At 43.6% G+C, this 27,852-nt stretch overlaps 1 protein-coding gene across 3 annotated transcripts in view; it reads left to right on the plus strand.

Moving 5' to 3' along the window:
* The window catches only part of BASP1 (brain abundant membrane attached signal protein 1), a 57,587-nt gene that overhangs the window by 13,601 nt on the left and 16,134 nt on the right, over nt 1-27,852 (plus strand). Inside the window, exon 1 of one of the 3 annotated variants that reach the window (XM_058716114.1) lies at nt 15,955-16,072. The exons of the other annotated variants lie outside the window; for them this stretch is intronic. The gene's annotated coding sequence lies outside the window, so the exon portion shown is untranslated. Of the gene's footprint in view, nt 1-15,954; nt 16,073-27,852 lie in introns of those variants that run through there. 3 annotated transcript variants of the gene reach the window in all.

A 27,852-nucleotide genomic window follows, 5' to 3' on the forward strand; every position in this document is an offset into this window, starting at 1 on the left:
TTATATTCTGTTTCTTTCCCTCTGCCCGAAGGCTTTCCCATTTGGGTAGCCACATACCCAAATATTACAAGACCGTGAACAAAGGGAGTGAGAGAAAGATTTACTTAGTGAGTACGGTGTGAAGAACTAGCTAGTGTCGAGTAGGTGAAGACGGAGTTATTTTCGGAAGGCCCTCTTTAAAATCTGCCAATCCTGAGGGCGCCTGGGTGGCTCTGTCAGTTGAGCATCCAACTCTCGATTTTGGCTCAGGTCCTGAGCCCAGCATTGTGGGATCAAGCTCCTCATCAGGCTCCAGGCTGAGCACGGAGCCTGGTTGGGACTCTCTCTCCCTCTGCCCCTCCCATGATCTCCCCCCCCCCCCCCTTTATAAAATCTACCAACAGTGGCAATGGCAGAGACCTTGTTCTAGACAAAAGAGTAGACGGGATGCCTAGGCCAGTTGAAAATCCTCCACTAGCATCAAGGCTTATTGGTAGGAATTCACCACACACAGTGTCACCAAGGGGCAGGTTTTGATGGATGGAGACCTTAGGAGATGGGAGTTTTAACAAAGGCAAGTGTGGGCGGGGCCATTAGAGTTTTGCTGGAAAGTTTGCCTTATAGTGGGACGCTGGGGAATGGAAAGTAGCAAGTGTCAGGAATCATATGACGTCTTTGATGATTGCAGACATCAAGCCTAATACATTTCGGGGTCTCTCCAAGCAATAAAACAAGTAGTGATACTTAAGGGATTTTCTTGAGGGGCATTTTCAACACATGTGCATGTGGGTATATGCCTATTCTTAACGCTTTTGAGAGACTCTTTCTAAAAAACCAATTTTGCAACTTTTGAGGGTGTCCCATCAAGTAGTTTAACTACCGCCTTTTCTGTTTCAACTTTCAGGTCACATCATGTTGTGTTAACGGCAGCAATAAAATATTACCTTGTTGATCCACCACTAAATTGAGTATAACAGTTCAGTTTTACTACACCAGATAAACCACAGGTCCTAAAATAATTGAGAGTTGGTACTATTTAATATTTTTATAAAGGATTATAAGTGGTAAATTACTTTCTGCATAAAATTGCTGTAAGTAATAGAATTTTTAATTTTAATATGCAACATCTATTTTCTTTTTTTTTAATTTTTTTTTAACATGTATTCATTTTTGAAAGGCAGAGAGAGAGACAGAGTGCGAATGGGGGAGGGGTAGAGAGAGAGGGAGACACAGAAACAGAAGCAGGCTCCAGATTCTGAGCTGTCAGCACAGAGCCCGATGCAGGGCTCGAACTCACGGACTGCGAGATCATGACCTGAGCCGAAGTTGGCCGCTTAACCAACTGAGCCACGCAGGCGTCCCTATGCAACATTTATTTTCAAGCTAATGTCCACGGTTCGCATTTAGTGGCTCACTTTCTTGGTCAGCATCACCTTTTTCCACTCATTCTGGAAAACTGGGCTCTTTCTGGTGACCGGTGTACCTTGTCGTTATCTCACTATGTTCATCGCCCTCTACTCTAAGCCATGAACCTCAAAGAAGCTTCTATCCCTCTCCTTGATTACCGCCCTAATACTCTTGTATATCTGAGCATGACATCCCTCTGCCTAAGACTTTATATCATGATTTTCTGGTCCCCCGACAATAAAATATGAAAATCCTACTGATTTGCAAGTTCCTGCCCTAGTTTCCCGTTTAAACTCCTTCATCCTCTCTCATCTACCCTCTGTTCTCCAGCCACATGGCCCGCCTTTCCGTTCTCTTAGTGCTGTGTGCAGGCCTTGGCCTGCTGTTCCTTCTGCCTGGAATATACTTTCTCCCACCGCCCAAGTAGTCTTCAGTTACCACTTTCACAGAGATGCCTTTCCTGTCTGTCCCCACACCTCTTGCAGCCCTTAGCATTTTTGTATTTTTGCATTTATCAAAACTGAGGGCATTATTTCATGTTTCCACCCCTCTCGATGAAAAGACCAGAAGGCGGGAGTGTACTGGTTTTGTTGACCCATACCAGTGCTCTGTGACAGTTCTGATACATAACCTAGCCCTCCGCATTTGTGCAGTGGACGAGGTTGCTTACCGTACATTATATGGAGGGCCCGTGTCTTCTGAAAATCACCTTTGGTAGTTGAAATGACTTCCATTTATGGACACTGTAAATTTCCCCTCATCTGTTGTGCTTACTATGAAGATGAATATCTGATGAACTCCAATTAGTGTAATTATTCTGTTTCCAGGCAGTAACTTTAGTAGTAATTGTTCTAAAGCCCTGAGACATTACGAATAATTAGTCCTAATGGCTTATGCATCTAAGCTTCCTCCCTAGGTAGAGCCTCTGAGGAAGAATGAAACTGTGTTATTTGTGGGAAACAAATAGTATTCTGTTATGGAATCTTTTCAGAAATAAACCACAGTGAGTGGAAGCTGGGGCTCATTACAGGTACATTTCTCATCCCTTCCTCCAAGTCACTGAATATCGAGGGTTTGCAGTGGATCCATCATTATTGAACAGCTTGACTAATCCATTTTCATAACCGCCTTTGGGAAGTGTCATGTGTTAGGCCCCCAGAGGAGCGTGCAGTTTTAAATCTTTACACATTAGTTGATGATAACAAATAAAAACGAGTTTAGCCCTGGTTCTGTGCTGTAACCACTCATTCTAACGCGTGCATTCCGCCAAGCCAGGACCTTGCTTCATTCATCATTGGATGTCAGTTTCTAGCTCAGAACCTGTGGTCCAGTAAAGGGCCGGATGCACAGACGGGCATGTTTCAGGGCCATAAGGCATATGCCAGAATGTTAATTTATTTTACCTTCATGTCCAGGAACCAGCTGGCAAAGAACCTTTAGCCAACATCATGGTGTTTCCTTTAGGGGTTGGGGGTACACAATTAAGACAGCATTTGTGATTTACTCCCCCTCTCTCCTCATTTCATACACTCCTCGATGGCCAGCGTTCAACTGTCACTGTCTCCTCCCTGAGCGTCATGCTTTACTTTGAACTGAGATGGTTAGAGAGTTAAAAACCCTCCTGTCAAGTCTGAGATCTCTCACGGATCTGTGTCTAGTTTCCTAAAACTGACTCTTCTTCATGGGACTCTCACTAAATTAAAAGACAACGTTTGTAGTTTTTTATAACGACGCAAAATGGATTTCCAAAGCAAACTGTATTTAGGGAACAATGATGCAGGGTTTCAGGCAACTATCTGACACTACAATTTGCTCATTCTAAAAATGTTCCTAGATATTGATATTTTACTTGCAAAATTTTTATTGTAATAGGTTTTTTTCTAACATATTAAAAGTGTAGTTACCGTTGAGTTGATGACTGTCTTTGTTGCCTACATTTGTGAGCTGAGCTGGGAGAGGAGACGTATCACCTACGTGATTTACACCCTAAACACTTGCTACTTATACTATGAGATCAATATTTCATCTTGAAATTATCTCATTTTAAACTTCTGTTTTTGAGAGAGAGAGAGAGAGAGAGAGCGCGCGAGCTCGTATGCATGCAGCAGAGGGGCAGAGAGAGGGGGAGGGAGGGAGGGAGAGAGAGAGAGAGAGAGAGAGAGAGAGAGAGAGAAAGAATCAGAAGCAAGTTCCAAGCTCAGTGTGGAGCCCATCGCAGGGCTGGATCCCATGACCCTGAGATCATGACCTGAGCTGAAATCCAGAGTCGGATGCTTAACCCACTGAGCCACCCAGGCGCCCCGAGAATGGTCTCATTTTAAATAAATTCAGGTTATGGATCAGCCAGCAGTATTGTCTGCAGCTGTGAGCTCCTCCCCGTAACGCCCCTCACCCCTGCGTACAGAACGGCACTCCTTATCCATCTAAAGGAGCCAGCCATCAGGGAAAGGGAGAGGACAGCTCTAGCTCATAGGGTCGAGCCAGTTTGATTTAAATCGGTTAGCAGACCAGAAAGAGCAGGGCCAACTCTTTGCGGGTACTTTTTTATCTGATGCACACTGTTAAGTCTCCCCAACTTCACGTTCTCTTGGGAAGCCCAGGCCAGGTTGCAGGTTCTGTCCTTGGAATATGTAATTAGCTGGAATGACAGCGTAGGGATGGTGGGGCAGGAATTTACGACACAGACTGGATGATCGATACGCCTTTTGATGTGTATTTCCAAGCAGTTTACTAGATGATGATGATATTTTTCATCCTGTATTTTTTCTTAAACCCTCTGATGTGACCCGCGTGAAGGAAGTCAGCAGTATTGCTGTAGATGTTTGGATTCCATCGAGTCTTTGAACTCCAGGGAACATGCATGTGGCCCTCAGTCTTCTGCTGTTGTGGGTATAGGCCTCGCCTCCCCCTCTTCAGTTGTGAAGATTGTCCTATTTCTGTTTTATAAATATGTTACTGGGGCAGATGCACATGATGTACCCTCACATATTTGCAGCCAGAAGTAAAAAAAAAGAAGAAAACAATGCAGCTAAAAGATATAGCTATTGCTTTTGCGATGAATTTATCCTTTATTTCATTTTTTTTTAATGGCTGTTTATTTTTGAAGGAGAGAGAGAGAGAGAGAGAGAGAGAGAGAGAGAGAGAGCAGGAGTGGGGGAGGGGCAGAAGGAGAGAGAGACACACACAGAATCCGAAGCAGGCTCCGGGCACAGAGCCCAACGTGGGGCTTGAACTCCCAAACCGTGAGACCGTGACCTGAGTGGAGGCCGGACACTCAACCGACTGAGCCACCCAGGCGCCCCAAGACCAAGCTTTTTAACGGCAGTCCAGATGAGCAGCCCGTGTGGGATTTTTCTGCTCTGTCAAATGCAACGTGGGAAAAGGCAAAACCACATTAAACTCTTGCAGGATTAATGTTTGTTTATTGGATGAGCCTGGGAGATGCAAAGACCGGTTTCCTTCCTTTAAGGAGCTCACAGTTGATGAAGGCAAAGAGGTGCACCAGTAATTAGAATGAGACAAGTATTGGTCTGTAGATGTGGGGGGTAGAGACACTGGCCAGAAGATAGCCATTAAATTAACTACATGGATGAATCATTACTTTTTTAAAAAATATTATTTATTTATTTATTTATTTATTTATTTATTTATGAGAGAGAGAGAGAGAGAGACAGAGAGAGACAATGAGAATGAGAATGAGAATGTGCTGTCAGAACAGCCCAATGTGGGCCTTGAACCCATGAACCCTGGGATCATGACCTGAGCCAAAATCAAAAGTCGGACGCTTAACTTGACTGAGCCACCCAGGCACCCCTCGGTCATTACTTCTGTCCTTTCTCTGTCCTAGTGTATGTCACTTGACCCACCGCCTTCACCTGACCACACCACGTGAGATATTCCGGGTTCAGTTGGTTACCATTTAACGAGTTATGTGACTATCACTTTTGAGAATATGAATTTCGGGATCGATTTTGTTTCATTTAAAGGTCTTAATTACCAGATAGAGAAGACGTTCAGATATCTTACATTCCCATCAAAAACAAAGTACTTTAAGGATTAAAAATGGAAGGAAAAGCCTTCCAAAAATAGTTCTTAAAACACAGGAAGAATATACTTTACATCTCTAGCATACGGTCACTGAAGGACCTCTTGGGGAAATGTCCCCAGTAGGTGCCCTCTCCTGCCAGCCTTGCAGCAGGGACAGGATAGTCCTCTTGAGAGAATGAGGGAAGGACTGCTGTTGCTCGCACGTTCAAGATTCTAAGAAAAACTCACGCTGGTTTGTAGGACCCAGCAAATCTGTATTCTGGCGATGCTAACTTCTTGAATCCAGAGTATAAGTGCTGTTTGTCCTTCGTTCCAGAGAGAGATGTGATCTCTAGGAACACAAGTTGGGGCGGGGGGGGGACCGCATCGAAAATGACTCTGAAATTACATGTGGCATATGATGAAAAGGGGTATCTCTACACAAAGAAAACCTTTTGTTTTGATAACATCTACTTTGGAAAATGTTAATTTCCAGAGTTTCTTCGTGGATTGGGTAAGTTTGCAGTGCTGTTCATATCAGATCATTTTTCCGTTGATGTTTTGTTATAAGAATGATATTTCCCTCCATATCTAGGCCCTTTTGCCCTAATGTGTTGCTTTCTCTTGACTCCTAAGTTGCCAATAGTTTACAGAAGTAGCTGAGACTCTTGAATGTGATTTTTTTTTTTTTTTTTTTTTTTTTTTTATATCTTAACAAACGTAGGGCAAGGTTGGTAACCAATTATTTTCTCATTCCTCGAGCCTTTAGTTTCCAGTCTGATTTTTACTACCTTGTAATCTCTAATGGCTGATTGACAAATGATTATTTCTCAACTTCACAGGACGTGGGAGCCCTGTCTGCTTACTTGTGGTTTTCCTAGAGCTTCAGACAGTAGGTGGTCCAGAGTATTTCCTCCATGTGAATCAATGTATTAATCCTTGGGATTATTCTGCCTTGGGGAAGAAAAGCAAAAATGACTTCTTATGACTCCTGAATATACTCTGAAATAGATTCTGTCTTACAAGTTTAATTTTCATGTCATTATTAAAAAAAAAATTAATAATAGGAATTAAAGATTTATATTAAGTCTTCACAGACTCTGATATGTAAAAGTTGAGTAGTAGTTCAAATGTGGTGAATAATGCATACTTTTAATTAGATCATATTTTAAGAAAAATCCGTAACACTCCGTCTTGATATAAATAAATCACAATTCTGTGAATCAGAAAAACTGCTGTGTTACATGTAGTTCCCCTGAAATTTTCAAAAGCTGAAATTTTTCTGTGTACCTTGAAAGTTTGTTCATGGAATCTTCCAGCCCACACTGCAGTAAACACCCAAGTATTCTGCATCGGAAGTGTTGTAACAAAGACTGATAAGGCTGTCTGATTACGGATACGAAGAGCCTTCCGTGAGCTCATCTGGAAGGGTTTTCTGAATTAAAACTAAAGGTCTTAACATTGGTGACTTGGATAGCTTTCGTTATGGAGAAGGAAAACTGCCAAAGCCTGTGGTTGAACTTGCGGACGTCACAGGTGTGGACCTGGGGGAAGGAAGTATTTCAGTGAGGATTCTGTCACTTAACTCTTGCTAGGTGTCCCCTGGTGTTACTTTCTAAAGTCAGCATGCGTGTCTCCAAACCCATGCACAACATGATGTGTGTGTGAGAAGAGACTGTTTAGTTACGTAAATGCTTATTTGTGGGGGGTCCTTGTCTTTGCAGTTGGGTGCTTCCGTTGACACTTTATTTGGTTTTTGACTTAAAATTTTTTTGTGATTATACGTATTCTATGGTCTAGGTGCCTTTCTTTTTTCTCTTTATTGAAATCTTTTTTTTTTTTTTTTTTTTTTTTTTTTAAATAACAGCACTGGACTTTTCCTTCTCCATAAAATCTTAACATGCATTTGGTTCTTCTCCATGTTCCAACTTTCTTATACAGGAAAAGTGATCACTGTTTTCAACCAACTTGATTTACCTAGCTGGCTCTCCAGGTTTTTATGGAAGCCAAAATAAAACTTCAAAGCAACTGAAGACACTGGAGCCTCCCATCTTTCCCTTTCAACTAACACCTACCGATGTTTACCTTGGGAATAATTTGATGCTTATTTGATGAAACGTGTGGTTAGGTGTTAATGGACATGAATGTCAGGCTTCAGAACGGTGCGCAGAAACCTTTTAAGATTCTGTGTTGAGCATTTGATGCTCTGTGGTCAGGGGTTTCTATGGCACCCTTGAAAGCGAGGAGTTAAAAATGCCTGCCTGGCCCTCACGTGGTCTCCTCGGAATGTGCCGGAGGGGAGTCACAGCCATTTCCTATCCGACCTCGGCTCACCTTTTCCTCTTCGCCCCTGCCATCTCTCTGCCTGCCTCACACTGTCTCCAGTTTGTCATCCTCTTTTCTAGCACCAGGAACTGTTGGCCATTTCTGATGAATATCTGAAGTGTGGCATACACGATATTGCGATGGAAACATGACTCATTATGAACTGCATTCAAATATTGCTGTGACAGTGACTTCTCGAAGAGTATGTGGAAATTTCTGTTGGAGCGTAAACGCTTCATCACCAGCTTTCTGTTGGACTTCGGTTATCTTTGGTAAACTTTTAAGTATGTTTCCGCTGAAATGAGGACTGTCCAGTTCTGATAAATGCCTAGGAAAGGAGGACTGGGTTTGGTGCTTGCTCTCTTAGCCATAGAAGAAGCCGAGGAAGGGGAACCTGGGTGGCTCAGTCAGTTACGTGTCTGACTCTTGGTTTCAGCTCAGGTCATGATCGCACGGTTTGTCCATTTGAGCCCTGCGTCGGGTGCCGTAACTGACGTTGTGGAGCCTGCTTGGGATTCTCTCTCTCTCCCTCTCTCTCTCTGCCCTTACCCCACTTGTGCCCATTCTCTCTTCAAAAATAAACTTAAAAAAAATTTTTTTTTTAAAAGAAGCCAGTGAAGTTGGCTTCATCCAACAGAATATACAAATGTGTTGGTGGATAAAACCATGCAACCCCTTACCCGGGTAACCCATCGATACTTGTCTGAATATCACACATTGCCTTTAGCTCTTTCCGGAAGAAGGTATGGCATGCATGGTAAGTCCTCTCATTTTCTCTTGATAAACGATTTTTGAAGCCACCAAATTCAGGGTCCACATAGATAGGTCAGTGTTGGTACATGTAACAGAAGGCCGTATATTTGGTGATAGCTGTTGACCCCACACGCCTCTTGGGATGGGCGTTGGTGTCCCGAAGGGCATGTTCAGACAGCTCAGGCTATCCATCTAAATTATAGCTTCATTTGTCTCCCTTCCAAGGCCTTGCGACGCAAGGCTGATCCTCATTAAGGCCCTGTTAGGATTGCAGATATGTGTGGCATATTTGCATCTTATAATGTCCTTTTATGGTTGAAAATACAACCTTCGGGGCGCCTGGGTGGCGCAGTCGGTTAAGCGTCCGACTTCAGCCAGGTCACGATCTCGCGGTCCGTGAGTTCGAGCCCCGCGTCAGGCTCTGGGCTGATGGCTCGGAGCCTGGAGCCTGTTTCCGATTCTGTGTCTCCCTCTCTCTCTGCCCCTCCCCCGTTCATGCTCTGTCTCTCTCTGTCTCAAAAATAAATAAAAAAATGTTGAAAAAAAAAAAAATTAAAAAAAAAAAAAAGAAAATACAACCTTCAATCAGGGAGACAAAACTGTTTTAGTCTGGGTTCCCCCTGAATCTGTGAATTGGTACTTGTTCAGAATCCGTTTTACTGGCAACCAGAGCGGGCGAGGGGCGGAGAGAGCGGGAGACACGGAATCCGACGCAGGCTCCAGGCTCTGAGACAGGGCTCGAACCCACGACCTGTGAGATCTGACCTGAGCCAAAGTCGGATGCTTAACCAACTGAGCCAGCCAGGCGCCCCACAATTCATTTTCTCAGCGGTTATTTTGCAACATTTTATGGAAAGGGTGTCATGATAGATGCACCTGGACTTAAATCCTCATTTCACACCTTATTTATGTCCACATTGGCTGGATCCAGTTCCTCCAACCTTCTTAGCTTCCATTCCTTTTGTGTCTAATTTGACACGAAAGAGGTCTGCTTCTCGTTATTGTAAGGATCAGCCAGGCAGGGAACACACCTGAAGAAGGAAGGGGTGGTGGGAATGCAAGCTGGTGCAGCCGCTCTGGAAAACAGGATGGAGGTGCCTCAAAAAACTAAAAATAGAACTACCCTATGACCCAGCAATTGCACCACTAGGCATTTATCCACGGGATACAGGTGTGCTGTTTGGAAGGGGCACATGCACCCCCATGTTTATAGGAGCACGATCAACAGTAGCCAAAGTATGGAAAGAGCCCAAATGTCCATGGATGGATGAATGGATAAAGAAGATGTGGTATATATATACAACGGAGTATTACTCGGCAATCAAAAAGAATAGAATCTTGCCATTTGCAACTACGTGGATGGAACTGGGAGGGTATGATGCTACGCAAAATTCGTCAGTCAGAGAAAGACAAAAATCATATGACTTCACTCCTATGAGGACTTTGAGAGACAAAACAGATGAACATAAGGGAAGGGAAACAAAAATAACATAAAACCAGGGAGGGGGACAAAACAGAAGAGACTCTTAAATATGGAGAACAAACTGAGGGTTGCTGGAGGGGTTGGGGGGGGATGGGCTAAATGGGGGAGGGGCACTAAGGAATCTGCTCCTGAAATCGTTGTTGCACTAGATGCTAACTAATTGGCTGTAAATCTTAAAAAATAAAAAATAAAATAAAAAGTTACAGAGAAGGAGGGAGGCAAACCCTAAGAGACTCCTAAGGACTGAGAACAAACTAAGTAAGGGCAGATGGGGGTGAGGGAGAGGGGAAAGTGAGTGTGGGCAGGGAGGAGGGCACTTGGGATGAGCCCTGGTGTGGTATGGAGGCCAATTTGACAATAAATTATATTTTAAAAAACTAAAAAAAAGAAAAAAAGAAGGAAGGGGTGGTCTTTTCCATCATTCCCTTCCCTGTCTTATCTAGATCTTCATTTCCTTAGAGCATTTTTGACAAATTGTAATTATTTGGTGTGTGACTCTGTAACTCTTAACTATCTCCCTTATTGGCTTATGGCAGCTTTGTGCTACCAGCCCCCAGGCATTTTCTGCCTGGCTCTGTTTCCAGCGTCCTGCACCTTGTATCTCTTCAAGGAATATTCATCTACTGCCAACCGAAAACCAAGCAGTAGAGCTCTTGCCAGAACGTTCATCAGGCACCTATTCTCCAGTGCAGTATGTGCTGGGGACGATGTGAAATCAGCTAGAGTTCGTTCTTTGCAAATATATATTGACACCATAAACTGTAAAAACAGGGTTCAAGATTTCTAATTGAAATTTTAGGTTCTCAAATAGTAGAATATCGGCTCCTATTCTGTGGGAATCTACATGTTAAATATTGCCAATATATGCCTTCTTGATAAGCATATGTACATTACTGGGGCGCCTGGGTGGCTCAGTCAGTTAAGCGTCCAACTTCGGCTCAGGTCATGATCTCACAGCTTGTGGGTTCGAGCCCCGTGTCAGGCTCTGTGCTGACAGCTCGGAGCCTGAAGCCTGCTTGCGGTTCTGTGTCTCCCTCTCTTTCTGCCCCTCCCCCACTCACACTCTGTCTCTCTTTCTCTCTCTCTCTCTCTCTCTCTCTCTCAAAAATAAATCAACATTAAAAAAGATTGAGAATATGTACATTACACATTCCCAGGGTCTGCAGGACAGAATAATTAGGTGGAAGGTTGGTCCATCATCGCGTGTGTGTGTGTGTGTGTGTGTGTTTAACTAGTAATTTAATTCGTGATAATATATAATTGGATTTATGCTTATGAGTCATCTGCTTTAACTTCAGAGCACATTTGGTAGAGCTGTCGCGACTGTTTGCTTTGTGTGTATAGGTGAAAATTGTACTGAGCTTTCAATGTGAATAAAATGTAAGAGGGTCATCATGTTGGGAGAACACATTCTGGCTTGGGAGTACATTATCCACGGATACCTGGGGACCTGTGTTGTAGTTAGTAACTCTTGCCACGCGGGGGTCTGACATCGAATCCTGGGACTTGCCTCTTCAACCCCTATTTTAGGGAGGTGGGAAGTCAAGGTAGAAGGACTCCGGGTTACCCGCACAGACACTACGATCGAATGCACCGTCAGATCCTAAAGTGAGATTTTAACCTAAGTACAGCTTAGTGGAAATACGTCATTGAATATATTTTTGCGCCGAAGTACATTGAAGTTACCTTAATTACAGTTTTTTTCAAACATACTTAAGTGCCAATGTTGAAATAAGATGTTTTCCCCTATGGTGGCTATCAGATACATTTTGTTAAGTTTTTTTCACATTTAATATTTAAAAAATGCTAAAGTTATTTTACAGTTAAACTTTAGTTTTCAAAACATTGTGTTTTGCTCTCACTTTGAAGATAAAGTGTCTTTTGTCATTGTTGATGCTATTTCTTCTCCCTGGAGTTTTTCCATTAATACCGTCTGGCCTCCCTATTCTATTCTCATTGTTAAGAGACATTGCATGGGGCGCCTGGGTGGCGCAGTCGGTTAAGCGTCCGACTTCAGCCAGGTCACGATCTCTCAGTCTGTGAGTTCGAGCCCCGCGTCGGGCTCTGGGCTGATGGCTCGGAGCCTGGAGCCTGTTTCCGATTCTGTGTCTTCCTCTCTCTCTGCCCCTCCCCCGTTCATGCTCTGTCTCTCTCTGTCCCAAAAATAAATAAAAAACGTTGAAAAAAAAAATTAAAAAAAAAAAAAAAAGAGACATTGCATAAGTGCTACATCTAAATGCTAGATATATGATGTTTTGTGTATACATCTATATAAATCTATAAATACCACTTTGCCTCTATGAGTAATTCCATTGTTTTGGTAAACATTCTCACCTCAGCGATTTAATGTATGGAATTCTGAGATTGATGATAAAAAAAACTGTAATTTTATAGGCTTTTAGAAATTACTAGGCACTGCACAGAAAGTTACGTCACTTTTTTCTCTTTCTTTCTCTCTCTAGGTAGAGAATCTCCTCAGTCTTTACTATTAGAAAAACACAGAGAAAACTTGCTGGGGTGGGAAAGACAAAAATAAAGAAAAGGGTGAGGGAAGGAAAAAAAAGGAGAGAAATTAATTGTGTAGGGTAGCTCAGCCAGCATCAGGATGGATTATTTGGAAGCGGCAGGATTCAGAGTGATGGGCGTATGATGCTCAAGCTTGTGTATTTGCTTTCGTAGAGTCAAAACGTAAAACTGGGAAGTGTAGTGAATTAGGATAGGTTGAATTGTATCAGTGAAATGTGTGGATAGAGAAATAAATGTCAGGAAGAGTCTAAAAAAGGAAGGGGATACAGGTTTTCTAAAATCTTTCTAGAATTCTTGGAGACGGCTTCATAGTAGAGTCCCATTGTACTCAAAGGTATTTGGAGAGGGTCTTTCAGCCAGAAATGATGGCCACAACTTGTCCCAGCTTTGAGAATTGGCTTCAACTCTTCAGAGGATGTTCTCCATTGTGTTGACAAGAATAGAGCCCTCCCCATAAAAGACCTTTGGGAAGCTGGAAATTCTAGATCACAGGGGCCACGACAACCCTGAAAACTAGGTTGAAAACTGAGCCCCCGTGATGGCAGTAGGGGGCCAGTGAGAAGGAGGGGCCTCATTCCCCAATTGGCCATTTCCCCAATTTGCTTTACAAACCCTTCCATGAGAGATCTTTTTCAACATTGCATTCTTGCTCCCTCTGGATCTCTGGAGATCTGAACTCTGGCTGTGACCGTTGAGGAGAAGCACCTAATCTTCTATCAGTCATCTTGTATCACCTTATGAAAGTCATTTCAGTGAGTGTTGGGTTCTTCCTCGGATTAAAGTTCTGAACACGAATCTGAGAGGCTTTGACCCAGAGCCCCTCGGACTGAATAGAGTCCATTGGCACTCTCAAAGATGTGGCTCCTGACTTCGTACGTATGGCTGAGTGATGATAATGTTTTTATTTGGTGCAGGGGATTAAAAAACCTAAATGTTACTGTGTCTTCAATTCAACGATGGAAGAAGTCCGTTGAATACCAGACTGCCCACTGGATGTGTGTCCCATATGCTTTGGTTTGTCAGTTGTAACTCTTATCTGGAGTGTTCCTTCTTCAAAAGGTACCTGTGGTTGGGAATCAACTTTGACGTGGCCTCTAAAGTTCCTGGCCCAGCACTTAAGCTGGCCTTTGGTGGAATAACTCCTCAGTCAATTTTAAGAAATTGTATCTCTTTCCGTATAAGACAGCGGCAGGGACGGAGTATGTGAGAATGGCTGTCTAAATCCTCTGGCACGTCACATGTCCCAGATTTAACTTAAAAGAATTGGTAGACTTTGTGTTAAAAGAATCAAGGGATAAATGTGCTGCAGAGGATTTGGAAAATATTTAGCATTTTTGTGGTCTCTTTAACAGTGCCCCACTGTTTCCTGGGGCAAGGGCATTAGTGATCAGAGAAATTGTGAATCTCTGCATCTGGGCCACCGTGGAGCTTTCTTAGGCATGGGCTGGCTAGTACCCCGGGGTCATGGGTCTGCCTGTGTCTTGTTCTCAGTTGCTTGTGATTATTTCTGTTCAAACCGATCTGAGATATTCCAGACCTGGGGGAGTGAACGGATGGTTTCGTGCTGGTTAATATTCTGGTAAATATGGGGCGCCTGGCTGGCTCAGTCAGTAGAGCACATGAGCCTTGATCTTGGGGTCATGAGTTTAAACGCCACCTTGGATGTTGAACTCACTAAAAATAAATAAAAATAATATTCTGGTAAATATCTTTTAGATGGTTGTGTGCAGTCCTAGGGCTGGAATTCTCACCTCAGCTATAAACGCAACAGTCTCTCTGACACACACACAAATTTAGCCACTGTTTGTAAACTCGTGGGATGAAAAGACCACGTTCGTATCTCATGTTTGTTACCTGGAGACAATGACCGATAATTGTGCCTATGAGAGCAGCCTCTGTTGTGAACTGAATCTGTTGAAGTGAAAACAATGATGCCATATTTTATTTACCTATTTCTTTCGAGAGAGAGACTTCCACTTGTGTGTGCAAGTGGGGACGGGGGGAGGGCAGAGGGAGAGAGAGAGATAAAATCCCAAGCAGGGTTCACACTCAGTGCAGAGCCCAACTGGGGGCTCGATCTCATGACTGTGAGGTCATGACCTGAGCCAAAATCAAGAGTTGGATGCCCAACCGCCTGAATCACCCAGACACCCCAGCCATACCATACTTAAATTAAAAGCTTATTATTATTATTATTATTATTTATTTTATTTTTTTTATCATGTGCTGTTGCTGTGTGTGATAAGGCGACAAAGCGTTGAACTTCCGGTGCATCTGTGGCATTAATTCTATAGTGGCCTCCTGCGGTGTGAATCTACATGGGGGGAAGGGTCACTTAAGCGGAATCGTTAAACAATATCTGCTCCGGAGGCAGTTGAATGTGACCGTGGGATATGGCGGTGTTTGGGTGATCGTTACCGCACGGACAGTGCGATGTTTATTCTCTGGCTGAACATTCTCGTTGCGTACACTTGAGGATGAATAAAACCAAGCTGAGACGTTGACCAAGCTCTGTCACTGAGGTGTCCTCTCAAACTCAGAAGGAAGGAGGCAATGTGTTTTCCACTGTGGGACATGAGCTACTTCCAGCCCATAGTACGGCACGGCTTCCTACAACGAGTGTGTTTATGGTTGCCTACCATTAAACAAGGGGGCACTGGACAGCTCAACACCCTCTCATCTTGATAAAAATACATGCCGCGTTGCAATTGTGCTTTTTTTATAGCTTTCAAAGTGCTCTTATGTACGGTGTTAGGGCTCCTCGATTACCTTTTTTCCTAATCACACACCACCATTGCACAAGTCCCAGCATCTCTTAATTACAGAGGGCCTATACCACATCGTATGAAACTTTAAACATGTTCACACCTCAAATTAAATACGCTTTGCATGAACTATAAATCTGTGTGTGTCGATCTGTGGAGGCTTGATGGCGTAACTATTACTGTGAACATTTGTCTTCGCCTGTTCAGGCAGCCCTAACAAAATACCCTAGAGTGAGTGGCTTAAACACTAAGTATTAATTTCACTCAGCTTTGACGCTGGGGAAGTCCAGGATCAAGGTACCAACAGATGGGGTGTCTGGTGAGAGCCCTCTTCCTGGTTGGTAGGGGACTGTGTTCTTACCATCGTCTCCCACGGTGGGGGGGGGGGGACTCTCTGGGGTCTGCTGGCAAAGAGCACTGATTCCCTTCACCAAGGCTTCCCCCGCGTGACCCAACACCCACGTACCTCACAAAGGCCCTGCCCCTGCATACCGTCACACTGAGGGTTCGGTTCCAACATGGGAATTTGGTGGGGCACATCAGCATTCAGTCTATAGCAGTAGTTACGTACTTACTCGTTAAGCTCTCTCTTTTGAATTTTGGAGGCTTTATTTTTCTTTCCTTGAGATCTCAACCTTGCAGACTTTACAGGGCCTTTGAGAGCTGACACCTTTGTCCCACGTCTGCAGGGCCTGTCCTCGTCGCTGGCCTAGCATTGCCTAACCTCCTGGTGGGTGGGTCTGACCTCGGTGAGGCACGGCCGTCCCTCTGGCAAAGCCTGGTTTTCCAGCCGGAAGCAAATCCAAAGGTAAGAAGCTCCTCCCTTACTGTGTGCCTGGCCGCAAGTCGGAGTTTTAATCTCCTTAGGTTGCGGTGTTGGGGGTCTTTTGCATGGTTGCTCCCCCCTGAGCTGCGGCACTGGCCAAAGTCTAGATAGATGTGATTAATCGGCCTGGAATTTGAAGAGCCAAATTCAGTCACTAGATCCATGAGACCTTTTCAGTCCTGTTCGGTCAGTGGTAAGGCAGTTGCCAGCATTTTCTTTTGTGTTTCTTTCTTTCTTTTGAGAATGAGAGCTGGGGGGGAGGGCCAGAGAGGGAATCCTAAGCAGGCAGGCTCCGAGCTGGGAGCCAGATGAGCTGGGAGTCAGATGTGGGCTCAATCCCACAACCGTGAGATCACGACCTGAGCCCAAATCAAGAGTCCGGACGCTTAACTGACTGAGCCACCCAGGAGCCCCGAGCTGTCCCCCACCTCCCCATCCCCCACCAGCATTTTTTTTAACCCCTACTTAAAAATCACTTGACACACAGCTGCTTCACCTTTTTAAACCTTCAGTGTAGACTTTCTCATGTTTTCTATAAATGGCTCTTTTTTTCCCCCATGCTAACATTTCTGCCTCTTTGCCGGCTTTGTGCCTTCCTATTTCCTTAATTTTTCTGAAACCCACAACTTGAGCTCTCTCTTTTTTTTTTTTTTTTTTTTTTCTTTTTGGACCATCCCTAAGGCTTCTCATTTGCATGTGTTTTTTAAGGGTTCTCTTTTACTTTTACTTATTGCTAAGACCCTTGCTGGTGTGCTTTGGTCCATCCATACTAAAATACACCAATTTCCATGTGATGGTTTTTGTTCCACTTGACTATAAAAAGTCACTTTGTTCTGTATAGAAACTTTGTATTTTATAGGAGATGTATTTTTGATTCACTTGTCTGTTTTTAGCTGCACTGACTTTACAGTAAGTATTAAGAATCAACCTAATTTTTGTTACTATTTATTTTTCAGAGTGAATTCATTGAGCAGGCTTGCTATTTTCGGGTGATTCCAGACCCTGACCACTAATTGTTAAGAAATGTATGTGTTTAAGAGATGGTCCTGGGGAGGAGGGAGTCTTATGAATAATTTATTGCCAAATGTGTTGAGATATTTTTAACCTGAATTTTTGGCACTTAAGGAGTGGGTTTGAGAAATTTACTCTTAGAATTAGATTTTTTTTTTTTTTGCATAGATAAAACAGAAAATTTAAAATTATAATGGCTTAAATGAGAGAGAAGTTTAATTTTCTTTTACATAAAATTCCAACGATGGGCTCCAGGGCTGATGTGGTAGTTCGGTGGTGTTTTCAAGATACCAGGGTCCTGTCTTTCAGCTTCCATTCTCAGTGTTGATTTCTGCCCTCGTGGTTCAAAATGGCGGCTGGAATGCCAAGCTCTCTTTCTTCAGAAGCATGTACAACACTTTTTAGATCATATTTTGTTTGCCAGCACTTAGTAGAGGAGTTGAACTTATTTTACATAGGAGAAGGACACAAGTAATTGGATACCAGAGCGGTTGTGATAGTGGTCGTGTGCGTTGGTCCACAAAACCCCCCCATATTTCTGCTGTGGCAGTGGGGGGTGGGTGGATGGTTTTAGTCTCTTGGATGGGAACACAGAAAAGGAGTAGATTCAGGTAGGTGGGAAAGGTGGTAAGGAACTCACTTGGGGAAATCTTGAGTTTGAAGTACTCAAGGGATGTCCGTGTTGGGTCAGTGGTATACCACAGCGTGCTCGAGTCTGTAGCTCAGGAAATAATAGTCGGTAAGCTGTAGACACTAGACAAAGGAACCTTAGCATTCCAGAAGGCTCTTGAGACTGTGCACGTGGGTGAATCTCTCAGGAAAAGCAAGACAGCTGAGTTGACGAGGACCAAAGGTGATGCCTCCATGAACATTTGAAGGAAGTCACGGACAGAAGAGAGAAACTTAGGTTGAGGCTTAAAGGTGAGAAAGACAGGTGTGTGGAAAATTAGAGGGAAGCAATAGGTGTGTTTTTATTTTAGCTTCATTTTTACCGTTGGACTGTTGTTTGATATAATGGACGCATCACAAAGATGAACATTTTAACTTCAGAAAAGGCTAGGTGTGATATAATCTGAAGGGCACACAAGACTATGCCGCCAGCTCAAGAGAAGCACTGAGGTCCTCGTTGTCTCATTTCATCATTAAAAGATCCTCTGAATAAATCTTTTCTCACATCAAGGTGTTATTATCCCCATTTTATGCTTATGAAAAGCAGGCTTGCCGAGGTTCGGCAGTTCACTCCCTGCCATGGGGCAGAAAGGGATTAGATCCCTGGCTTGGAAACTGAGTGCATTTATTGGTTCTGCTCTGGATTTTGTGCCTCAGTACCATGACTCCTGAGAAGTCGACTTGTCAGGAGATTTTGACTTGGTAAGAGCTGTGCTGTTGCTAACAACCCAAGTCCCTTTGCTCTCAAAGAATTAAAAAAAAAATTTTTTTAATTTCTGAAAAATTAAAAACAAAATTTAAAAATTAAAAAGAAAAAAAAAAGGACTATCTTGTTCGCACTGGCTAAATATGTTCATCTAAGACTAGATTAGACCGGAATCTGCCAACTTTTCCTCAAGGGACCAGAGAGCAAACATTTTAGGCTCTGCCGGCCGTGTGATTTCTGTCACAACTACTCAAGTCTGCTTTTGCAGCCTGAGAACAGAGGGGGTGCGACAGTGAACGGGCATGGCTGTGTTTGTTTGTTTTTTGTTTTGAAAATAGCCATTTATGTATACATATATATAACTTTATTCTATATAACTTTATAGTTTGTCTTAATGTTATCCATGCGAAGTAGCTCATTGGCATTTTTAAAATGAACGAACAGGGGCGCCTGGGTGGCGCAGTCGGTTAAGCGTCCGACTTCAGCCAGGTCACGATCTCGCGGTCCGTGAGTTCGAGCCCCGCGTCAGGCTCTGGGCCGATGGCTCGGAGCCTGGAGCCTGTTTCCGATTCTGTGTCTCCCTCTCTCTCTGCCCCTCCCCTGTTCATGCTCTGTCTCTCTCTGTCCCAAAAATAAATAAAAAACGTTGAAAAAAAAAATTAAAAAAAAAAATAAATAAAATGAACGAACAAAAATAACCAAACAAAAAACCGCCGGATGCGGCCGCCAGACGAGGATATACCGTCTTTATTTTGAAAATTAGAAGACTTTGGCCCTTCAAGACTAAGCGACTAGTCAGAAGTCCCTAACCCATCCAGCATGGCGATAGCATAAGCATTAAAGGATCCTCTTTAGATCTGACACCATCGGCTTCCAACACCTTATTTCCTACTCTTTTTTTTGTCGTGTGTGAGAAATGGAAGGTCTCTTTATTTTTATCTTTCTTTCTTTAATATAATTTATTGCCAAATTGACTTCTATACAACACCCAGTGCTCATCCCAACAAGTGCCCTCCTCCATGGGCATGGCCGTGTTCTAATGAAACTTTATTTGAAAAAGCAAGCAGCCCCACTTGCTGGCTCCTGCTCTAGAAGAAAGGTGAATTTTAGAATTTCTGCTTTTTAAAAAAAATTTTTTTTTAACGTTTATTTACTTTTGAGACAGAGAGAGACAGAGCATGAACGGGGGAGGGTCAGAGAGAGAGGAAGAGACACAGAATCTGAAACAGGCTCCAGGCTCTGAGCTGTCAGCACAGAGCCCGACGGGGGGCTTGAACTCATGAGCCGTGAGGTCATGACCTGAGCCGAAGTCGGACGCTTAACCGACTGAGCCACCCAGGCACCCCTAGAATTTCTGCTTTTAAGCCCACAAGTAAAATCATCTGACAAAATTGTGAAAGTAGTGAATTATTCCCCTTTGTTTCCAGACCTCGAAAAATACGTAGCTGATTTTGTTCTTAAACTTGACCTTATCTCTAGAACGATCTTTTATAAGTGTGATGACCATTCTGAGAGGACAAATGAAAAGGGTGAAATTGGAGTCCCCATTTTGTTCTCTATTTTATTTTCCTGTGTGTAGTCTTGATGGGATTCTGAGTTACCAAGGTCCTTCCAAATGTCTCAGCGTCATCTGTCGCTTCCACGTCAACCCCTAAGTCACAGAGGACCTTGACCACCAAACAGACTTCTGAGTTGCTCTGATCACCATCAGGGTGTATCCTGATAGCCACACTGGTATAGACTGGAATCTGTGGATGAGAGGAGTCGTGGGTCCTCACACTGTTGGCAGATTTGCATGCATTTTACTCCCGGGCGGTAAGAAGACCACCTCAGGAGTCTTCAAGGAACAGAAAAATCCTTCAACTTAGTTACTTCGTCTAGTGTTTTTTTCTTCGTATAATGCCGACGTACACAGCTATCATGGAAAAGCTTTGTAAGGTGGAGTTGGCTTGTTGGTAGTTTTACAATCTGTTCAAATCTGTATTCGTCCTGCAGTGGAGAGTTTTTAGTAATTTCAACTAGATGATTTTAAGGGCAATCTCTTCTAGAAGAACACACCAAGAGGACTTTAGTATCTTGTGTGCAAATAAGTGCCGATTATGACCAGTGAGCGTAATTAATTTGTAGGAGAATCATAAGCAGATTCTCTGTTCTTTCTAGCTGTTGGTTCTCATTGATTTGTAAGAGACAGAGCAAATGTTTGCTAAAATAATTGTAATTCACCTTTTGTGTGTTCCTTTTCATCGCAGGCATTGCATGGTTCAGGATACACCTTGAGCACCTGCACGCTTATTGCCTTTGAGTGCTATTATGTATCTGTTTGACCTTTGGCTCTCTTCATGACTTAATAGGAAAGAAAATATTTTCTCCTGGTGCGAAAGTTCTCTTAAAGTTCCGGTGACTGGAGGAGCGGAAAGGCTGGGTTTGGGGAATCCCGAGAGTCCGCTGTAATCACACATCACAGTCAAGTTCCGCTAATTCTAAATAAAGAGTCCGTTGTGCCTGCCATAGAGGATGGTTTGGATCTTAGCATAGTCTACTTTTCAGAGCTACATTACAAGTGGAATAAATCTGTGTGAATCAGTTAAATGAAGTAGTTTGATAAAAACATTCAATTCAATGGGAGTTCATTGCCATGAATCTTCAGTGAATAGTGAAGAGCTCAGTGACAGTTTTGAAGAACTACAATTATTTCTCAGAGTTTCATTTGATGAAGAATCGCAAATCCCACATCCGAGTTGTCGCAGAGTGTGAGTCACGTGATCCAGAATCATGACTTTCTCCTATATGTCGTGCCTGGTACTGATTCCTAAGACATTTGAGGCTTAAATTAGATGAGAGTTCCAATATAAAAGTGGAGTGGATAAAGCTTAACACACCATCTATGCCGGACGTCTTTGTTTCATATATGCCACGTTGACCGGTCCATCAGTTGACATTAAAAAAAAGTAACGGTGTTCTGACGACTGGTCTTTATTTTAATGGGTGCCCCCTCTTTTATGGGTGGTCTTAGGAAATTTTAATTCACTCTCTTCCAACTGACTGACGGCATAGCTTTGATTTTTTTTTTTTTTTAAGTTGTACATGGTAATTTATTCTAACCTGCAGTGCTCCTACTTACATGTTTATTTATTTGGACCCATTGCTCCAAACACGTCGGTAATTCCGGACACGAAAATTTTTTCTCTCTTGGTATTTACCGAATTAGTGTCTTAGACGTCTCACGTTTTAGAGACGAACTGGCTCAGTCCCTTTGTTTTACAGAAAAACGTTGCAGGTCCAGAGATGTGAGGGACAAGTGTCCGGTCACCAGGGCTAGGGGAAGCCATCCTAACAAAGATTCTTTTTCCCTTGGATTCAACTGAATCAATTTTGGGTCTCGCGTTCTTGACATAGTAAACTAATCTGCCCACTTAATACTGTCGTAAGTCTGCTGGGATTTTCTCCATTGAAACCGACTCGTGAGTCAGAGGTGAATATTCCCTTCCCAGCGTTTCTTCTGTATTCTCCTTATACCTAACAGTCACCTGGAACCTGGTGACTGTTACCGTGGCGGTGCAAGGCTGCTCTGTGTTTTCTAATCCCTCACCCCACGCCCATGCCTAGTGTCAGTCAGGAAATGTGACTTGTAACCCGCTGCTCTCCGTGTTACAGGTTCAGAAGTTGTGGGGCTGCAAGGTTGGTGACAGGAAGGAGTAGTGGAACTCTCAGAATCTTGACCGAGGCTGAGTTTTGCCAGCTTGTGAAATCGGGTCGATTTTGTCACGTTAAATACGTCTTCTCTATCGTCCCCACCTTCTGTTTGAAGTGGACAATATGTGTGCCTTTGACTTTCTCATTAAGACAGCACCCCTCTCCTCGAACACGTCTGTCAAAACTAAAGATTGCTTAAGACGCACACCGCCAATGGTGCATTCTGTTTAGCACCGTCCTCCAGACCAGAGTAGGCTTATAGACGGGGAACTCCAGACACCCACATAGGAGACTTGGGTTGAGTGTAGATAGGATCCTTGGTCTGTTCATCAGAAGGAATTTGTGTCAGACTGAGTGAATCATCAGTTGTCTGATAGCAGCCTGACTTCCCACCCTTGCCTTAACAACCCGCCCTGTTCTGCATCTCAGATGGTGCACCAGAACTTTGAAAGACATCCCTAGGAGAGCCTAGAAAGCCTCATTAGGAAAGATGTGGGCCACTGACTATGTATTTTCTCCTCTAACTCTTGCCAAATAATTGACTTTTTATCGTAGTATACTTGTTAAAATTGCCTAAGCCACACTGTCAGAATCCAGCCCCCCTCCGCCCCGGCTACTATTTATCTGCTTGCTACCTTTGACCAACTGACAAGGTGTAATCTTCCTGGGGTCTAGACTTTGATGGACCTATGGATGGGAGTTCCGAGGCAACCAGGGACAGTGCCTGGACATTTGTGGCGTTTCCGAAAGAAGTGTGGAAGTGGATTTGAGTCCTCAATACAATCTAATCCAATCCACACATGATTATTGTACATCTGTGCAAAGACCAAAAATTATAGACCTAAGGGATACAGTGATAGTCACTTACGAGCACAAACGAAATGACCAAGCCTTGGAGAATTAAAAAGCGGCTTGTTTAACATAAATCTCTAGTAGTGACCATTGATGTGAAATGTTGGGGGTCTGGGAGCAAACAGGAAAGAATTCTTGACATGTCTTCAGTGCCACAAAGGTGATGTTAAAGCATGGGGACAGGACCCGTGGGCGGAAAAAGTTGTGAGGAGTGACTGATTATACACTTTCAAGCTGGGAAGGAAGGGGTTAGGGATAGTTTAAGTCTCTAGGGAATTTGTTCCAGGACCTTGAGGAGTCATTTACTATTGCCTAGTAAAACCTTAGTCATGAGACACTTCAGATGTGTATCAGTGGGCCAGTTGCTAACATATATCTTGAGGGGATAGAGATAAAGGAAGCTTCCAAATGGGATTATGTTAAAGAAACCGTACAGGATCCTGGAGTTCAGGCTCATGTCAAGCAAAGGTTGCCCTTTGCCCTTACCAAGTGTTGACCTCCAGGCACCTGAGTTCCTGCAGGAAGGTCACTCTGCCGGTCCCAAGTCCTTGTCAATGTTGCAAGTTGTAAGGAAGTTTAATTGTTCTACATTTCTTTTACCTTTGTTCTCCACGTCAGCCATAAAGAGATTGAAACCCAAGTTGAACAGAACGTTGTTGATTCCAGTTCACGCGATCATGTGCAATTAATGATGTTAGTTCCTTTTCTAAGGAGAGTGGGGTGAGTTTTGCATGGCTTGAACCCCTCAAGAGGGACACTGCTGACGCATTAAATAGGTGCTTGGTTTTAAGTTCATGTGCTGGGATGATATTTAGCACTTGGTCAGCAGGCGAGTCCCAACTGTGATGATATTCGTGTGGCTTGGAATCCAATGTCTCGTTCCCTGGTGGCTCCCTGATTCCAAGAAAACTGCTCACGGATTTGGGTAATCTATTTTCTTAACTTGCTTTTTCTAAGCCTATAGGAAAAAAAAAAATAGAGAAATGGCCGACTTCTTGCCTGAGTTTTATACTAACAGCAAGGAAAGATTTCTGGTAACTCTTTCTTGTACTCTGTGTTTGAATGTATTATTTTATACACCGACAATAAAATATTCCTAGGAAAAGGGACTATTGATATTTCCATTTTAAAACTTTTACTGAACTCCAAACAGGTAAGATGGGCAAAACTGAGTATTGTGCATGGCCCTTTGCCACAACCTCCCGATCTACCTAAAACAAGGGAGGTGGATATGTAGTTGGAAAATACTCTTTCCCAAAGTTGCTTTCAGGCACATTTTAAGACACATTCTCCTGTTTGATTTTTTTTTTTTTCTGGCACTTTCTCCCATACGTACTGGGCTCCCTTAGTCATTTGGTGTTCCCTGTTGGCATTCATCTTTTGTCAACACGAGGCGTCTGTTCTTATCATTGTAAGATTTTGCACATTTAGTAACATTCACTTGCTCTTAAAACCTACTCATTATATGATGAGTATTGCAGGCTTTAGGATTTAAATGTGAAGGAAAATGATTCTTTTTGATCATAATTGAATCAATTTCCATTTGTTTGCCTGTTTTGAATACAGTAACTTATTCGCCCTCTATTTTACCTAATCTTGAAATTCAAGGTCACCACCAGTTACCTACTAACAGGGCTGAGAAAAGGTTTCAGGTTGCTAAACACAAGTCTAATCGAGTAAAGTTTAGAGATCTAATTGGCTTTATCAACCCATTCGTGAATCAGGCAGCATCCCATCTAGCCAGTAGAGGGGAGCTCCCAGGAATTGTACAAAATGGAAGGTTTTTGTAGGAAGGCCGGTAGGGCAAGGATGTTACTAGCAAAAGAAAAGAAAGGATTGTTTCGGGCAAGGTCCTCTTCCTTTAGTGGGCAGAGAAGGGCGCCTGTTTTGTGGATGACTTCATCTTCCTCAGGGGCATAGAGGGGGCCCATGTGACAGATTACTTCATTAGCACGGACGAGAACATTCCTTACTGGCTCAGGTAAGCCTCCATTTCTAAGGGGAGGTGGAAGCTGCAGGTAGGTTAGGTCTTGAGCCCTGGTTTGGTGACTTGGCCTAGCATACATGACTCCATTTTGGGCCTGTGGTGTTCTCTTTCACGAGCTAAAGAAAGGTGAATGAAAATTTCCTGAATACCTACTGTGTGTCCTGAGCTGAACTTTGCTCTCTCGTGCAAATACTGCAGTTAATGCTGTTAACAACCTCGCTCCTAGCTCCCCCCACCCCCCCGCCTTTTGTTCTTTTGTAGGTGAGACCGAGTTTGCTGAGGTGAACTTCCCCGCCCAAGTTCACACAGCCGAACTTGGCCTGCTGACCCCATTGCCCAAGTGCTTTCTCCCCACAGGGTATATTGGATGGGGGCTCAAAACTCACTGGCCAGCCGTCAAAGCTCCATTTGAAGTAGAAGAGGAAAATCTGTTGTCTAATTCTATAAAATGGATGCTTCCGGAAAAGCATATTGTCTCAGGGAGAGCTGTAAACCCAGAACAACAATTGAAGCTTTGGTTCTGTAAGAAAGGAGTTTACAGAGCCCTACTGTGTGTCCCACTAGTGTGAAAAGTTGCTGCAGTAACAAAGGACCACCTAAGGCCTGATGTAGGGGCGGGGGGGGCTTCTCTGCAGCTGATAACACCGCTCTTCGGTCTGGAACCTTCCTCTTCTCTGCAGACTGCTCGCGTGGTGCCCCTTCTGTGGCTAAACAGTGGCACTGATGATGGGGCTGGGGGGGAGAGCAGGGGGGTAGGGAGGTGGGGGGGGATATGGCTGCTGGAGAGGTTCTGGGAGGGAAAGAAGTCGCGATAATGCTAATGTATTTGTGATTGTGACAGCAAAGAGAACTCAAAGATGGCCCCGTAGGTGACGAGATTTTATTGGGGCTGACGCCACCCTGTTCTGTCCCCCCTTACCTCGGGGTTAGACCCAGCTAGGTGTTCTTCTATGCCTGTTTTCTGCTTCATGGCTCCTAATAATCATACTGGTCTTTGGAATTTTCATGTTTCAGTTTTTATCGATGAGGCAAAACCATTCGCCGACTCCCGTGTGGCTGCAAACTCCTCAGTGAGTGTCCTCTGAGCCACCGGCTTCAGTTGTACCACGTTAGCTTCTTAAGAAATACGATTCTTAGGACCCACGCTAGAGCCATGAGTTAATCTGGAAAAAGACCCCTTGGTCTGCATCATTAACAAGGTCCTCGTGGGATTCCGCTGTTCTCAAATTTCACTACTATTGGACACGTTGTTTTTCAATTTCACCAAATAAAAAGATTTTGAATGACGTCGACACGAGGGGCAAGTTGGTCCTGAATTCCAGTTGTTTCAATTAGAAATCGTTCCTATTCATTCATTCCGTGAGGAGATACGGATTGAATTTTTACCATAGCGGGCATGGAGATAAAAGGCATAGTCTTGCTTTAGGAGTTCCCGGTTGGGAACAAATACCCCTCAGTTATGTTTTTCAATCCCACAGCACTCCGGGACTCAGACTTTCAATGTTTTCTTATTATTCAATGCCTCATTAAGTGGCCAAGAGACTCAAACTTGAAGAAGGCAAGTGTGGAGAGGGAATGCTTGGATGAGAAATATTGAGAGATCTACTCCACCTGTAAGAGTGGGGGGCCGCGTTACGAGTGACATCAAAGGTGACCTTGTGTTATTTAAGCTCACCATTGCGGTAGCCTCTTGAAAAGAGACAGCTTTTACTGTTTGCCTGTGGATTCAATGTGTTCTTCCTTCATCCAGCCCATGTTTCCGAAACTCTTCTTTGTTTTGCGCTAAGCATAGCACCAAGGGGGGAAGAAAGGGCAAATGCTTTGCTTAAAAAATCAAGGACCTGTAGGGGCGCCTGCCTGGCTTAGTTGGTTGAGCATCCCGTTTTGGCTCAGGTCGTGATCTCGTGGTGCGTGAGTTCAAGCTCCATGTCGGGCTCTGTGCTGACAGCTGGGAGCCTGAAGCCTGCTTCAGATTCTGTGCCTCCCTCTCTGCCCCGCTCACATGCGGGCACACACACACTCTCTCAAAATATATATAACGGTTTTCTTTGAAAATGATTAAACTATGAAATAGCAGCAGGACTGGAAATACCACTACATTTGCTATTGGTGCCAGAACAACAAGGTACATTAAAACGTCAATATGTGGCAATTTTAAGTGGTCATAAAACGTGTGAACCAGCCCTTCGTGATTAGATATAGAAAATACTGGAAATAAAACTGGGGTTTTTCCCTGCACCGCCGGGTCTCCTCCCTTCTCCCTGGCTACTAGTCAGACTTTGTCCAGGGGACTACATTGAGCGCATCTGTTACGGCCCCAAGCCTAGGATGATCTGTCTAGTTGACCAGTAAGCCCCCAGAATATCTCAGCTTCTGGAAGTTGTTGTTTTGTTTTGTTCTGTTCTGTTTTGTTTTTCCCTGGGCTTTGTTTAATTCTGTCTCGAGAGCTTTCAGTTAGTGGCAGTCATAGGACATATTAGTTTCCCAGGTCGGTAGTGGACGGGAGGAGTGGTTCAGGAGTGATCTTAGCTTGCCTTTCGTGGGTTGGTTGTGGTTCACTTACTAGCTTTATTGGCAAAAAGAACAGGTGATTCGTATGGAGTCAAATGTTAGAATGTCGCAGCCAAGACTCTTGAAAGGACCACTCCTTAAGTGCACATGAATAATGATGCAAATGCACAGCAGACTCTGAAGGAAAGCATATTAGGCTATTGACGAGAATGAATAATACATGTTTTCTGATGGTCTGCTGCGTGTGGCAGGATGTTTTAAACGGGAGGGGAAAAAAAAAACCCTCTGCATAAGGTCTGCATTCGGTCAACCTCCTATTCAAAGCCATGCTTA

This window comes from Neofelis nebulosa, chromosome 1 (genome assembly GCF_028018385.1).
Source record: "Neofelis nebulosa isolate mNeoNeb1 chromosome 1, mNeoNeb1.pri, whole genome shotgun sequence".
NCBI classification, from domain to species: domain Eukaryota; kingdom Metazoa; phylum Chordata; class Mammalia; order Carnivora; family Felidae; genus Neofelis; species Neofelis nebulosa.